We start from the raw sequence: 15855 nt of genomic DNA, 5'->3' as shown, positions 1-15855 counted from the left end.
TCACAGATGCCTTTATCGATACAATCCAGTACCGAGGCAAAATCCTTCAACTGCTCCTCCGAAAGTCCAAATGACTTGACTTTCCTGGCCAGCGAAGCAATGGCCCAATCCAGGAAGCTAACAACTTCGAAAACACGGAAAACTCTCTTGCAAAGATGCTCCAGTTTCATTTGTTGAAAAGAAAAATCTTAGCAGTATTAAGGGCTGCTCTGCGGGAAGAGTCCACGAGACTAGAAAAGTCTCCCTGAGCGGAGGCAGTCACACCCAGGGAAAAAAACTTCTCCAGTGTCATACCAGACACGGCTCCTTGACGAAAGTCTCGAAGGGGGAAGACAAAAAAACTTTTTTCCCCTTTTTGTTCCCTCTTCTCCAAAAGCCAAGCGTTAACTTTCTTGATCGCTTTCTTAGCCGAAATCGAGAGGACGAGACGCGTGAACGAGACGAGGAGTCAGGCTTACTGTCCTTTTTCCACTGCGAACTAGGAGAAACTGGAACGGAAGGCGCAAAAGAATCTCCAAAGTTGTCAACGAAAGATCGTAAAAGGAGTTTATACCCCGACAAAATGCTTGTCTTTTTTCTGTAAGTCCTTCTCTTTTTCTTCCTCCAAGTCCGAAGCTTCCTTCGACGAAACTGGCGAACATTCCATCGGAAGAGGAATCCTGTTCGGCGAAGTCACACCCTGACGCGTCCGAGGAGGGTGTGAGAAAGCAGGAGAAGACGTCTGAGCCTGTACTGAGACGTATCCGGGCGGCTGAGCTGGCGGCTGCGTTGGCGGCTGAGCTGGCGGCCAGCAGCTGGCGGCTGAGGTGGCGCTCGAGCGAGAGCCTGACGTGGCGCCATAGACAGAGTCAGGAAAGGAGTCCGACCAGGCGCCTGAAGTGGCGTCTGAAGAGGAGTCACATGGAGAGTCTGAGCCTGAAGAGGCGACTGCAAAGGAGCCTGCGAAGAGGACTGCACAGTAGTCTGCGGAAGATGTAAGGCGGTCGGTGTGGGAGCGCATTCGGGGTACGAAAGAGACTTGCCAAAAAGCTCCAAGATACTGCCTAACTTGGGCATTCATCTGTTCAAACACCGAAGGTTGAGGATCCACCGACGTAGAAGGCGCGGAGGTGTAGAAGGATGATCCACAAACACGTCTGAGCCGCAGGAGTTATCGCTTGAGGAGGCTCTGGAGAAGGCTCCGAAGGGGTGTGCGTGTTCGGCTTCTCCAATTCTATGAGAGAAGGGCGATAAATCGAAACCGCCGGAGAAAAGGCGTTCAGGCTCCTCCCAAAAAACTACAAGAAGGTTCGGCAGCCGCCACCTTCTTGGGAACCGCAGCAGGCGAAACATCGCGCGACCTTTTCAGCGGTCTAGAAGTCTTATTACGCCAACCTCTATAAGAGGAAACATCTGAAACTAGAGTCACTTGACGAAAAAAAAACACTTCCTCGCAACACCTTTCCAATGGTGAGCGACAGCATCCTGGGATACGGCTACAGGATTGCTTGAGGGGGCGGCTGCTCGGGAACAGGTCCCGCTCCGCCTCCCTTCGGTTTTCGGCATGCCTCCTCCCAGGATCTGGGGAGTTTGACCAGGGGCCTAGACCTAGGAGAACGAACGGGCCGAACAACCACCTCCTCCACTACACTTGCACTAAGTAATTTATCACACTTAACTACCACTTCTTGCAGTCTCACCCATTTTCTGCATAGTGGTGAGGAGAGACAAATTTCGAGTCCATATCGGCTCTTAATACTGACACGGGATCGGGATCGGGATCGGGAGATACAGATTCGAGGGCAGGAGCAACCACTACGGGGTTAATAGGAACAGGATTAATAGAATTCAGAGGAATATCCTGGCTACTCACTAACTTAGAAGAAGATCTCTGTGAAGCCTTTCTGATTCTATCTTTTTCTAACTTTCTCATATACTTTCCCAGTGCCTTCCACTCATGAGATGTTAGAGACTTACATTCTTCACACGTATTCTCAAAAGAACATTCACGTCCCCTACAACTAACACAAGTAGAATGAGGATCAAGTGAAGCTTTAAGAAGTCTAGTCTTACACCCACTACTACACACCCTATACTGAACAGAGCCGGTGTCAGACATCGTGAAGAATTCAAAATAATTCCTAAAAAGGACAACAATATCAAAACCAAAATAACTATAGCGCTATCAAAAAGATCAGTAAACTCAAGGTACATCACCAAAAGGAGAAAACCAAGATGATCAAATCCAAATTCCAACCAGCAGAGGAACCGTGTTACCGGTTCCGACGGCAGGAAACTTCTGATTTATTGTTGGAATGGTTCCCGGTACCCGGTAGAGGGCGGGAGTAGAGGGATCACCTGTCAAACCATTAGCGCTACCGCGAATTTCAAATTCTGCCGTGACGTCAGGAGACGACAGCTATATGTAACCACCGGGTAAGTTATATAAGTGAAAACCAAAGTTATGGTAAATGAGGCATAAAAAACCTAACATCCACCACAAATGTCATTAATATTCTTTTAAAACATGCTGAAAGAACAATTAAAAGTACAGATATAACATAACTTAAATTTAATGTTCAGATAATACATAACCTAATACTACACACTAGGTACACATGTCTGACATTACATACTGGAGAATACATGACATTTAATTATAGCAAAGGAAGCTTTTACAGTATTTTCTTTTTACTTGGCACTGACAAAAAGCAAGATTAATTTCCCTTCTCTATTTTCACCTCCTCAAAGCATACAGATACAAAACATTTCTGCAAGGCCCATTCCACTTTCCTCCCCAAGTAAAGATAATCAAATTCTCATCTCAAACTTGAAAAGGCTAACTCATTATACTTGCACTCTCATCTACCATCTTAAAATGAAATTAATAAACACATCTTACTCTCATCTCTCACTTCAAATGATATAAAACCAATTTATTCTCATCTCCCACCTTAATATATTAAGACGTAATCTAATGTCATCTTCATCTCCCACCTTTAGATAAATAAGACCTGCTTTAATCTTATTCGCTACTTACACAAGACTCACAGAAATTCTCATCTACCACCTAATGATAAACACATAACACTTCAATTTCACTCTCACCTCCCCCTTAAGGTAAATATGATATTGTTAAGATACAATAAAGTTTTGTACATACTTACCTGGCAGATATATACTTAGCTATAGACTCCGTCGTCCCCGACAGAAATTCGAATTTTCGCGGCACACGCTGCAGGTAGGTCAGGTGATCTACCGCCCCTGCCGCCCTGGGTGGCAGGAATAGGAACGATTACCGTTCTAGAACCGATTTTCTCTTCCCCACCTGTTCTCCTGAGGGAGGTTTGGTGGGCCATCATCTCGTATATATCTGCGGGTAAGTATGTAACAAACGTTATTGTATCTTAACAATATCATTTTTGTACATGGAACTTACCCAGCATATATATACTTAGCTGATTGACACCCTTGGTGGTGGGAAAGAGACAACTATTACTGAATAGACAGGTAAACAACATACGTTGTAGGTAATAAATAAATAAAACCTTGGTTCCTACTTGATCAGGCGGAAGCCTCCATGGCTAATGCCTAGGAATCTGCTTCGCCTCAAGAGCCTCAGCGAGGATGTGACCTATGGCTAAGAGTTTCTTGTGGGTCTGTCGATGGGGTGTTATCATTTACTCGACAGAGCCTCTTACATGACAATATGCCTATGCCTAGTGGCATAATTAAGGAGCACAACACCGATCCCGATCACCTGATCCCTAACACGAGGGTTAGTGCTTAAGTTGAAAAGAGTTATCTACAAACTCCCCCCTTTCAAACAACCCAAAGAAAAAACACGACGTTAAATAAAATTTAACTCACTAGTTAAGGATCAGTATCTGCTCCCTATCCCAGCAATGTATCCGCAGACAACGTATCAACCAAGAGAGAAGGATCCCTCGAAGGTTATCTTGACATCCTTCGGATAATGGGAAGTCAACACAGAGTTGCATCTCCCGTATGTGACAGCTAATATGTCCTTATGACATATTGTTAGGGAAAGAACAAGAATTCGGAAAAGCTCGCACTTCATGCGCTTTTAATTCTCAGCTGTTTGAAGGAATCATCAATGCACTTATCAAGTGCTTAGGAGATCACAATGTCTCAAAGAAGGCCAGGGCGTTCTTTGATATAGATCTCTTCTGGGTGAAGCCTGGAGCCTGGCTAGCGCTTGGCAGGCGCCTAGCGCCTGTCTAGCGCCTCGCGCCTGGCTGGAGCCTTGCGCCTGAATGGCGCCTAGAGCCTGGCTGGAGCCTCGCGCCTAGATGGCGCCTTGCGCCTGGCTGGCGCCTCGCGCCTGGCTGGTGCCTGATTGGCTCCTCCTTCCTGGCTAGCGCCTCGCGCCTGGCTGGAGCCTTGCGTCTGGCTGGTGCCTTGCGCCTGGCAGAAGACTTCATGATTACTGTCTATGAGTCTGCATGCCTCAAGAGTTTCAGCGAGGTAGGGACCTATGACTGACAAACCCTTCTGGATCATGTCAATGGGGGCTAGCCCGCTTACACGACAGAGCCTTCTCGGATCGTGCCAATGGGGGCTGACCCACTTACATGGCAGGAGCCTTACCTGTATCATATCAATTGGGGACTAGCCCTCTTACATGACAGAGCTTTAGGTTTCTCTTTACTGGAAGGAGCCTTGCGTCTGGATGGATCCTCAATCCTGACTGGAGCCTAGCCTTGAAGGAGCCTGGCACCTGGATGGCGCCTTGGCTGGCTTCTAGAGCCTGGCTGGCTCCTAGAGCCTGGCTGGCTCCTAGAGCCTGGCTGGCTCCTAGAGCCTGCCTGGCTCCTAGAGCCTGGCTGGCTCCTAGAGCCTGGCTGGCTCCTAGAGCCTGGCTGGCTCCTAGAGCCTGGCTGGCTCCTAGAGCCTGGCTGGCGCCTCGCGCCTGGCTTGGCTCCTCCACACTTGCTGGAGCTTCAAGCTTGGAAGAGTCTCTAGGCTGTCTGACGATGTCCACATCGGACACTCTTATATCTGTCCGATTTGTTCGCCTCTGCGCAATTTGCGCCAGGTTGGAGGCCGCGCTCCTTCTCAGTATCCGACCATGACAGAGTTCCTTGGAACTGTCCGCCTCTGGCGTTTTTCGCCTGTATTGGCATTTGGCGCTTGGCTGGCACTACATTGTCCGAGAGTCCTGAACAACCACATAGTTTATCAGGAGACTGGAGAAGGGTGGAAGAAAAATCTTCTTCCCCTTTGAGCTTTTGGCCCCTGGCAAGGGGAGGTGATTTTAGTCAGCTACACCCAGTAGACGACAGGATATCTAACAACACGAGAGAGAAGAGTCTTCCTCCTCCGAGGATCCTTCGTGAACTACTTCTTTTGCTAACGAGATCTCTTCTTACAGTTGATGAGGGTTCCTCGTTGCAGAATCTTCCCTATCCTTGCCCGAAGGAAGGGAAGGAGTCTGGAAGTCGAAGGAGACTCTGAGCTGAAAATTGGGCGGAACCCTGATTTCTAGCTCTTATTGTATCCTTCTGAATACCTTCTGGGAAGCATTTTGAGCCCTCATCGCACCCCGAAGACTCTGTAGGCAAACGTTTAAACCATCTCTTCTTCTGTAGATGAAAATGTAAGTAACCTGCCTGGGCAACTAAACTTCTCTCTGAAAGCGTTGCGTCAGGAATAGAGGGATTTATTTCTTTTACCAGACATACTATGCTGGCAAGAACCATTGCCGAGTCTCATGAATCTGATGCGAGATTCCAATGCACAAAAAATTCACTTGTCTTCTTGGTCGTTTAGGGTTAAGAGAAACAAAGAATTCCTTCATAAACTTCCTCAAAGAAGTTAGATGAGGAGCAGTTCCATTTTGTCGGAACACGGAATCTGGTGGCCACAAAAAAAATCCCATTCGAAGTACATGATATCCTACTCTTGTCGTATTGCGGTATCGTATAAGATCCCGAAGATCTTAATCCTCTGTTATCTCTAATTCCCTTTGTAGAGACTGAGTATGGCCTTTGTACTGCGTTCTTTGATAGCAGATATATACATAGGTGATTCTTCCCTCTGAAAGTGAAGAAAAAACCTCGCTATGTGGTTCACAGAGGTATCGGAAGAGGACAGTTTCCTCATTCCATCTAGCGCGATCTGCAGCAATTCTATGTCTTAGCCATGACTATTGTCATTTACCTTGAAAAAACCTCTCATTCATGTCACTTCTGGTCAGTCTGCACGCGGACAGACTCAGAGTGGAGAGGTTTTATAGTCTATTTATAATAGATTCTGATAGAATATCCAGATACTCTTGGAAAAGCCTTACGAAACATGCTGTGAGAAGAACGTGACTTCTGTGAATCCAACCTCTCTAAGGCCAAAATGATGGCATACATCCTCTCTTCCTTTGACGCCCAATTATCTTAATATCTGTTAAGAATTTATAACTAGGGGTAAAAAAGGCCTTAAAGTTTATTCCCCTTCTTTAAATTTAAAGATGTCTTATATTGCTACCTCTCTTGGTTCGAGGAAAAAGAAGCAGTCTAAAGGAAGCCTGTTCGTCTTCTACCTTACAAAGAGATCTATGAAGAAGACTTTCCGCAGGTTCTCACAACTCTTTTCAATAAATGTTAGACATACGTTAACAGTTATTATCTTCGATCGAGAAGGTTCTCACGGACATGCAAAATCTTGCATCGACCTCTTAAGGATCGTTACGTTCCGGTGTCTGTTCCCAAATAGGTTCTCTTTTGTTAACGCAAACCGGGGCGAAAAAGAGATTCTCGATGCTCTTTGCGATATGAGAGAGTCGTGGAATTGGCCTAAGTGATTAAAATAAATCATTTCATCATTCCTTGTAAGCGACCCCTTTTCGATTAAATGGTTAACGAAATCAGGAACGAATCTTGCCGTTACCGAGCCTGCTGTCCGAGAGGCTACTGGACTCTTAGGTTAATAACTCGCTAAAACGAGAAAATATCTTGGATGGTGCTTCTGGCACAATTTGCGCCAGGCTGGCGCTTCCTTCTAGTTCTTTTTAGTTATGTGTCATAACATCTATGCCTTTATGGTACCCCGACATCCTTCACATGTTAATTCCGTTCTTAGTGGGAAAAAACTTTTATATACGTAGTATAGTCCATTCAGGGCGAAACAACTTCTGCCACTAAGAGAATGTTTCCCATCCGGACTCACCCTCCAACTTCTCTTGAGCAATATCCGAATTTTAAAAGGTTGTGTGCGTTTCTCGAAAGGATGAGAGAATTATATATATCGCGCGCTGCCGTATTAGAATCCTTTATAATACGTCACAATTGTTGGGTCAACAGCATTAAATCTAGGAAACCTTTGTAAGGATACTAGGAATTCTGTAGTTAACCTCGGTATGTGCATAAGACTTGACCATACCGTAGTCTTAAAGTGAATTCTCTACTACATTCATCTTCTCACTAAGCATGTACTCTAATAAGCCATGCTTTCGTAAGCATGAGAGCATTATACAATATAGAGTTTCGCTGCGTTAGAATCCTTTAAAAATGTTACCTACGGTAAACAGCATTGAAATGTAATATCTTTCTTATTGAAAGCTTCTTAGCAAAAGGCAGACAATATTTTATTTATGTTTGCTTAACTATCCCTCAATCCGAGGCTAAAACCAGATTGTAGGGGAGAGACACGGTATTCATTCCATCCCGCAGGAGAGAGACATGTTACCACCACTCATGACCGACACCTACATGATACTGCGTTGGTGCTTAAGCGATAGCAGTCTCGTTAGCCGACTGGCCTTACTCTTCCAGAGTTGCCAGCTACTCCATTTAATAAAGGAATCTTATAACATTATTATCGAACTTCAGGAAGTTCTTATAATGCATATCTAAGCGAAACAAGACTTCGATAAATCTAGAAGCTAAGTAGGTGTTGTCTTAACAATCCCTTTAAGCGTAGTCCTTCCTAGGAAATTCCTGGAAGGATACTGGTAATTGAGTTGCTCAGCAAAGAAGTAACTACGGTATGTGCTTATGATTTGCCGTATCGTATTCTCATACAGCAGATACTCTACTACCTTCTTTCCCTGCCGAGGCAGATAGAGAAAGGATATTCTGGCGCCTGGATCCTTGCACCTAGCGCCTGGAATGTTCCGCGCGCCTGGAATGTTCCGCGCGCTAGAAAGGAGACTCGCTCCTGGAACGTTCGCTTGCGTGGAAGGTCCCGTGCGCCCTGACAGTTCCGAGCGCCTACTAGACCCCTTTTAGAAAGAGCCTCTTGCCCGGAAACGTTCAATGGAAGGATCGTTCTGATTGCCACTCTACTGTAAGGCTCCTTGCTCTAGCCGTCTGTTTTTTTTTTCTGGCGCAATTTGCGCCAGGCTGGCGCTTCGTCTCTTTGAAGGCGCCTTGCGTCCAAGAAAATTTTCTAGAACGCGGCTCGCGTTTGGTTGTAGGAACGCGGCTTCGCGCTAGTCTGTTAGCTGGAACGCGCCTCGCTGCTGGCTATAGGAACGTAGCTCACGCTAGCTTGCTGGAACGCGCTTCCTGGCAGCGGCTGGCTCTTGCTCAGTGTTCTCTTAGTTTTCAGAGAAAGCGCTAGATCACTCCAAACATACATTCTTCGTCTTTCGGATGTAAGATGAAGAGACGCACTTTTTTAAGGATGCCTTATCAATGGCTATCCTTGGCAGTCTGGGACGTTTCTACAGAACCTGCCGAGGGGACGCCTGAACCGGTGGGGGTTCTCCCTAACTTCCTGCGGCTGTCGACTTTCCTCCTCCACTGGGTCTCGGGAGTTGAAGAGGTCTAGGCCTAGAAGCGCTACGGAGCCGATCAGACGCACCCTCCACTGCACTGGGAACACTATATTCACTTCTTACCTTTTTAGAGCTCGCCTTTTGAGCTCCATCCATTTATCTTCAAATTTGCACTATGAATTTGTAGATTCTGTGGAGTAAGAAGGTGATGAGGATGCAACAACTACTAGAATTGTCAATACTCTAACTGCTCGTTAGTACGAGAGCTCTTAAAGCTTCTAAAGGAAGCGTATCTAGTTATATGCTTTCCTGACTTGCCTAAAGTAGGAAGTTAGATCTTATATTTCCTTCATCAAGTTCTAACACTTATACACGTATTAGTGAAAAAAAAAAAAATCAATACTTTCCCTTATTGCAAAATATAAGTGTCTACGAAAAAGAAAATTCGGTAGTTTCACGTAATATATTCTTCGAAATTTCGAAGCCAAATTCATTAAAAAGTTAATAAAAGCGTATGCCGCCACCAAAGACCCAGTACTTCCCTGCAAAGACAGCCCAGAAGGTCGATGGCGATGAAAAAATGTTATTGTTATAAATACAATTAAGTTTGTTCATACTTACCTGGCAGATATATATATAGCTGTATTTTCTGAAGTCCGACAGAATTTAAAATTCGCGGCACACGCAGTGGGCGGCCCAGGTGGTAGTACCCATTCCCGCCGCTGGGAGGCGGATATCAGGAACTATTCCCATTTTCTATTCATATTTATCAGTGCCACTGTCTCCTGAGGGGAGGTGGGTGGGCACTTTAATTATATATATCTGCCAGGTAAGTATGAACAAAACTTAATTGTATTATAACATAACATTTTGTTCATGAAACTTACCTGACAGATATATATATAGCTGAATCCCACCTTCGGATGGTGGGAAGAGACAGAATAGGATTTTTGGGAAACTAAATTAAGTAGATTATATACATCTTGGTTCTGACCTGTTAGCATAGCCGACTTCGTGATTACTGTCACCAAAGTCTGCTTCTGCGTTTACTAGAGTTGCCAGCGAGGTAGAGACCTGTAATGCTGGTGCGCTCTAGATGATCTGTCAACGGGGGCGTGACCACAATGTGACTAGACCATATGACCATACTTCTGAGGGCACCAAAGCTAAAACCACCACCTGACCTAACCTATCAAAAGTTAGTTCCATAACTTCTAGGCTAAAGAAAAGAACGCGCCTCAAGCGACCAACCCTTCAAAGTTAAAAGCACACCTATCCCTTTTCTATAGGATAGGATTCGTGTTGCTTCTTGCACCCAATAATATATCTACGGATATGTATGGTCCTAGCGACTTACGGATCTGAAATGTCGTCTTCACATCCCGTCGGGAGTGTGAAGCGAACACAGAGTTGCTTCGCTAAAGCGTGGCACTCAGGATGTTACTGAGTGTCATGCTCTGTTGAAATGCTTCCGAGGCCGCGCCCTCACCTCTTTGAGCCATTCCTATTAGGAAAAAATCTCAAATCTTTATGTTCTTTAAATTGCACATAATGAATGAGACCTCTTAAAAGAACTCCTTGGCTATAATGCCAGGGTGTTCTTGGACATGAACCAGTCTGGTCTTTTTACGGAACACCGCAGATTGTCGGGAGTGTGAAGCGAACCCAGAGTTGCTTCGCAAAAGTGTGGCACTCAGGATGTTACTGAGTGTCATGCTCTGTTTGAAATGCTTCCGAGGCCGCGCCCTCACCTCTTGAGCATTCATATTAAGACATCTCAAATCTTTATGCAAACATAATGAATGAGACCTCTTAAAAGAACTCCTTGGCTATCATGCCAGGGTGTTCTGGACATGAACTAGTCTGGTCTTTTTACGGAACACCGCAGATTGTCTGTTGACCTTGACTTTCTATAGTTTTTATCAAGATAAAACTTGAGAGACCCTACAGGGCACAGGACTCTCTAATGCCCTTGCCCAATAATTTGTGCCATACCCTTGGTCTCCAAGCCTTCGGGTCAATGGTTAGACAGGTTTTCGTTCTTATCAAGAACGGAAGGCTTAGCGGACAGACCGCATTATGTCCTTTAAAGCCAAAACCTCTGATGATGGCTAAAACCTCACTAACCCTCCTTGCCGTGGCTAGACGGTTAGAATATTAGCCTTTCTGGTCACGTGTATTAAGTTCGCAGAAAGGATAGGTTCGAAATGCTTTTGGCATCAGAAACTCAGACTACGTCTAAGTTCCATGCCGGAACCTTTGATCCAGAGAATTTCAAGATTTCCACAGACCTCAAAGATCGTGAAGCTTTGTTGTTTGACAGAACCGAATCTCTGAGCCTAGAGGCCGTCAACAAACATATTTGCAATATTCTACAAACAGTTAGGACTTCTATCTTATCTCATACTTCATACGGAAAGATAGAACCATAACGAAATTCACAAAGAGGTCGAGGTGGAGGAACAGTCATTTCCCTTCACTATCTCCAGAAACGGCCCCTCGATTGAAAACTGAAAATAGGCAGCACTGCTTTGCCTTGGCCAAGAGACTGCCATTAATCTTGAAGCTCTTATCGCTTCTCGATAGTCTGAACGCCTTCAGAGTCAGAGCGAGAGATATTAGATACTTCACTAAGTGACGATGTTAGATTACACAGATTCTCGGAAGGGTCTTTGGAACAATTCTAAACTGAATTACCTGACCTCTGTGAATCCAACCTCTTAGAGGCCAACATGTGGCGACTAAAGCTAATCCTCTAGGATCATGAATAAGGGAACAACTTAAGAGGAAGCTCCTTCGTCTTCAATATTACGAAAAACTTAACGAAAGGACGCCCTCAGTCTCTCCTCACTTTCGACATACTTCTAAGTGAGGATTATTCAGACGTCAGTAGTTGTTGCCTTCGATCGAGAAGACCCGCATGGACGTGCACTAGTTTAACGAACCTCTTGAGGATCGTTACGTTTCCGTGCCCAAGCCCATAACCAATTCTCTCTTCTCGAGCTATGAGAGAGCTGAGAATTATCCGAGATGATTTGGGCCACTCTCCGATCCAAATCTCACCCTTCGAGGAACTGGAGAGCCGACCAATTTGGCTTCCAATTCTTTCAGACAATGTGCCAGAACTCTGTTCTCTGTTCGGATGTCTGGCACCCTCTCGCTATCACCCGAGGTGATCCTCAAGCCGTTGAGAGAAAATTAGAATTACAAGATCTTGATGTTATTCCAATTTCTTCGTGAGGAAATTTGTAGAGGTCTGAATTGCTGTTTATTCAGGGAAAACAAGCTTCTCCAGCGAGGAAAAATGGTCCCCAGCAAACTCATCCATTCCCTCACTCAGCCTGCTTCCTTCCTAAATAAGGCTGCGCTTTGCATTAGCATGAGAGCATTATTATAGTGCTATGCGGCGGTAGATTCGTACAGAATGTTACCGTGCGGTAACCCGCACCTAACAAGTATAAGAGATATCTTGTTGAAATTTTCTAAGTAAACGGCAGGTATGATCATTCAAGATTACTAGAAACTTTCCTCAACCCGAGGCTAAAATCCATGATTGTAGGCAGAGAGACGGTTTATTCAGCCATTCCCGGAAGGGAGAGAGACGTAACCAACCGCGCATGGACACCGAGCTAGCCGGTACTGCGTAGATCACAGTAACAGCAGCCTTGATCATCGTCTCGCCACTATGTGCCTGAGTTGCCAGCTACTCCTTTTACGAAGGGATAGGTATGAAATTATCGAGCCAAAGGAAACTCTCAAGCAGGCATATTTAAACAAAAAAAGAAAAAAATTCGCTAAATACAGAAGCTGAGTTGATGTTGCAGTTCAATTAGAATACTTCTCGTCTAAGTCGCAATCCGTAGAATAACTAGGATATGCCTCCTACCCCTCGGACAATTCAACTGCTTATTAGTAGAATCATGTCGCGAGGTTAATATACGTAGTATATTTATAGTATTCTGAACAACGATCTCCATCCTAAATTCTTTCCTTCAAGAAAATAAAATAAGGATTGGAGATCGACCACCTTCGATCTCTATCAAAAAGAGTGAAGGAGAAGTCTTCCTCGAAGGAAAGCTTCAATGGTGAACAGAATACTATCTGCCTGAGTTGCCAGCTACTCCCTTTACGAAGGAATAGGTATGATATTATCGAGCAAAAGGAAAACTCTCAAGCAGGCCTATTTAAACGAAACCGAATTCGCTAAATACAGAAGCTGAGTTGTTGTTGTCGTAACAATACCTGAAGAGTTGTTCTTACTCCGAAAACTCTTGGAAGGTTGAAGGGAGGGAGTGTCAAATAAATACATTAGAACAACAGTTCTTTTGGCTTCTATCCGCCAGAGGTAAATACGATATGCGTATATGACTCGACCCATGCGTTAGCAAAATGCACGCAAAGATAAACTACGTAAGTATTGTAGTAATTTGAACATCGAATTCTCTACTACATCTTTCCTCAACGAGGAAGAGAGAAAGAAAGGAAAACTACTGTCCACGTTCTAATGAACGAGACTTTTAAAAGAAACTCCTTGACTCTTTGCCAAGACTCTTTTCCAAGAAAAGGGAGTAACATTCGAATAGAGATCATCAAGAGGAGAAACGTGGATCGAAAAAGACCGTTCAATGTTCTTATGATATTGGACCAAAGACTTCCTGGATAGGTCTACAAGTCTTTCTCTTAACCGGATGAGCCTCTGAAAATGAATGAGAGCTCTTCCGAAATTTGTTAATGAGTTTATCCGCTTAAACGATAAAAACGTTAAAATCTATGTCAATGAGAACTACCCCATTTATGAGGGGTCCCCCACTTAAATGACAATGGGGAAAACGTCCTGACTTGACAAAACTATTAGCACTTTGCTAATAGGGGAAAACCCTTTAACATGACCGAAAGTCACCCAGGAATCCGAGTATATAATCTTCCCGATCTCAAAGAAATCGATGAAGAGGAAAGAGGGATCGAAGAAAAAAATTCGGGTATGTCTCTCCGCTAACTCGAAATCCTTTTAAAAATTTCTGTAAAGAAATGTCCTCAACAGCAAATAAGACGCCTTCAACAAGTCTTTTCTCTCGCAAAGCGTCCTGCCGAGCTTCCACCGAAGCGTCCTGGCGAATGTCCACAAAAGCGTCCTGCTGAGCGTCCTCAAAAGCGTCCTGCTGAGCGTCCTCAAAAGCGTCCTGCTTAGCGTCCTGGAAAGCGTCCTGCTGAGCGTCCTCAAAAAACGTCCTGCTTAGCTACGAGCGTGTCTGAGCAGAGAACACCAAGTCTTCTAACGAACGTTTCAGAGAGGAACTCGTTGAGCTCCTTGATGCATGCAAGGCCCGCCAAGAGGCGTCCTGGCGAGCGACCTTGCCAACATCTCAATGTTTATGACGAACCGCGTTTTGCGTATGACATTGAATATTTTTAAGGTACGTCCTCATGCGAGTCTCCATGGAGAGCCGCACGCTGCTCCTGAAGTGTGTGAACACTAAAGGAAGACGTATGGCTTTCGTCTTCCGCAAGGTGCTTGCCGAGCGTCCTGGAGAATGTCTCTACTTATAGGACGTCGAGCACCTCCAAAAGCTTCCTCACGTCTAAATTGCCCTTCTTATGCCGACCAGAGACAAAAGTGGTTTGACTGTGCAAAGCAGCTTGCCGGCCGTCAAACTTATCAGCTTGCTTTATCGAAGTAAAGCGGAACGTTACATAACGTATACGGAGCGCAATGAGGAGAGGAGACGAATACTGAGTTGCTCCTCCAAAAGGTGGAATCAAGAATGTCCTTGATTACCAAATTCTTTTGGAATGCTAGCGAGGTTGAAACAGCTCTAACTTCATGAGCGTTCACCTCGCAGGAGGCTCAAATCACTTTCTGGCAAGATGAATGAACCTCCTTAATAATGTATAAGTGATATATACATGAGCGTTCATATACATGAGCGTTCACTCGCAGGAGGCTCAAATCACTCTTCTGGCAAGATGAATGAGCCTCCTTAATAATGTATACATGATGTATACATGAGCGGTCACTCGCAGGAGGCTCAAAATCACTCTTCTGGCAAGATGAATGAGCCTCCTTAATAATGTATAAATGATATATACATGAGCGTTCTCGCAGGAGGCTCAAATCACTCTTCTGGCAAGATGAATGAGCCTCCTTAAATGTCCCTTAGGAAAAGAGCCAGTGCATTCTTCTAAAAGAGAAAATGTGGTCTCTTTACTCTTTCATCCTCTCGTGACAGAGAGAGGACGTGAAGCGTCCTCTTCTCTAAAGCTTCTTTAGGGGGGCGCGAGTCCTTCCGAGAACTCCAACCCCTGTGTGGGGAGGACGCCTCGGAGGACGAGAAGCAATCCTTCAAGATTCGTGCACGTGCACGATCTTTAGCAGCCTGGGAAGAGTCAAAAGGTTCTGCCGAAGGGACGCCAGAATCGGTGGGGAGCCCCCACCCGTAACCCTCTTGCGGCTTTCGACATGCCCTCTCCCTGAGTCCTGGGAGTCCGACAGAGGTCCAGGCCTAGAGGCATTATGGGGACGATCTGACGCCCCCTCCACAACACAAGGGGCACTACACTTCACAACACTGATTGGAGAGCGAGCACTTTAGTCTAAGATTACTTGATGTAATCCTTTAGCCAAGCCCCACACTTATTCTAGGCTCGTAAGCCATACCACAGGGTTAGGCAAAATAAAATCTACAGGAGGTTAGAAGGTTCATTATTTCTAACTTCTGTTTACTGTGGAGGAAAACTCCTGATTCTAACACGCTCTAAAATGCGTAAATGAATCCCTCCTTCTTCCTAATCAGTCACACATTACACTAATTACCTATGCAAAGAAAACATGTAAACGTCATATATACTAAGCGAGTGTCTACCGAAAGTTACGGTAGCCTCACCTTACCATGCAGACAACAAAGTCTGAAACTAGGCTAACTAGCTTCAGACATCAAATGCAATGAAAAAAAAAAAAAAAAAAAAAAAAAAAAAAAAAAATAAAAAAAAAAAAAAAAAAAAAAAAAAAAAATTACGATAGCGTATGCCTAGCCACAAATCCAAGTTAATAATCGAAAGAATAATTAGGATACTTAATGGCTAATGAAGTTTCAAAATCCTAGGCGGAGGTCTGTAAACAGTTGTTTACCGACCGGCGACAGAAA

General features: G+C 44.8%; 1 protein-coding gene and 1 long non-coding RNA gene across 2 annotated transcripts in view; both read right to left on the bottom strand.

Annotated features, from left to right (window-relative positions):
• The window catches only part of LOC135203319 (uncharacterized), a 319432-nt gene that overhangs the window by 226370 nt on the left and 77207 nt on the right, over nucleotides 1–15855 (bottom strand). The gene's annotated exons all lie outside the window — the stretch shown is intronic.
• The window catches only part of LOC135203318 (uncharacterized), a 28240-nt gene that overhangs the window by 4449 nt on the left and 7936 nt on the right, over nucleotides 1–15855 (bottom strand). The gene's annotated exons all lie outside the window — the stretch shown is intronic.

This window comes from Macrobrachium nipponense, chromosome 36 (assembly GCF_015104395.2).
Source record: "Macrobrachium nipponense isolate FS-2020 chromosome 36, ASM1510439v2, whole genome shotgun sequence".
Taxonomy (NCBI): domain Eukaryota; kingdom Metazoa; phylum Arthropoda; class Malacostraca; order Decapoda; family Palaemonidae; genus Macrobrachium; species Macrobrachium nipponense.
The sequence above is the reverse complement of the archived record's forward strand: the minus strand, read 5'-3'. Positions and strand labels throughout refer to the sequence as shown.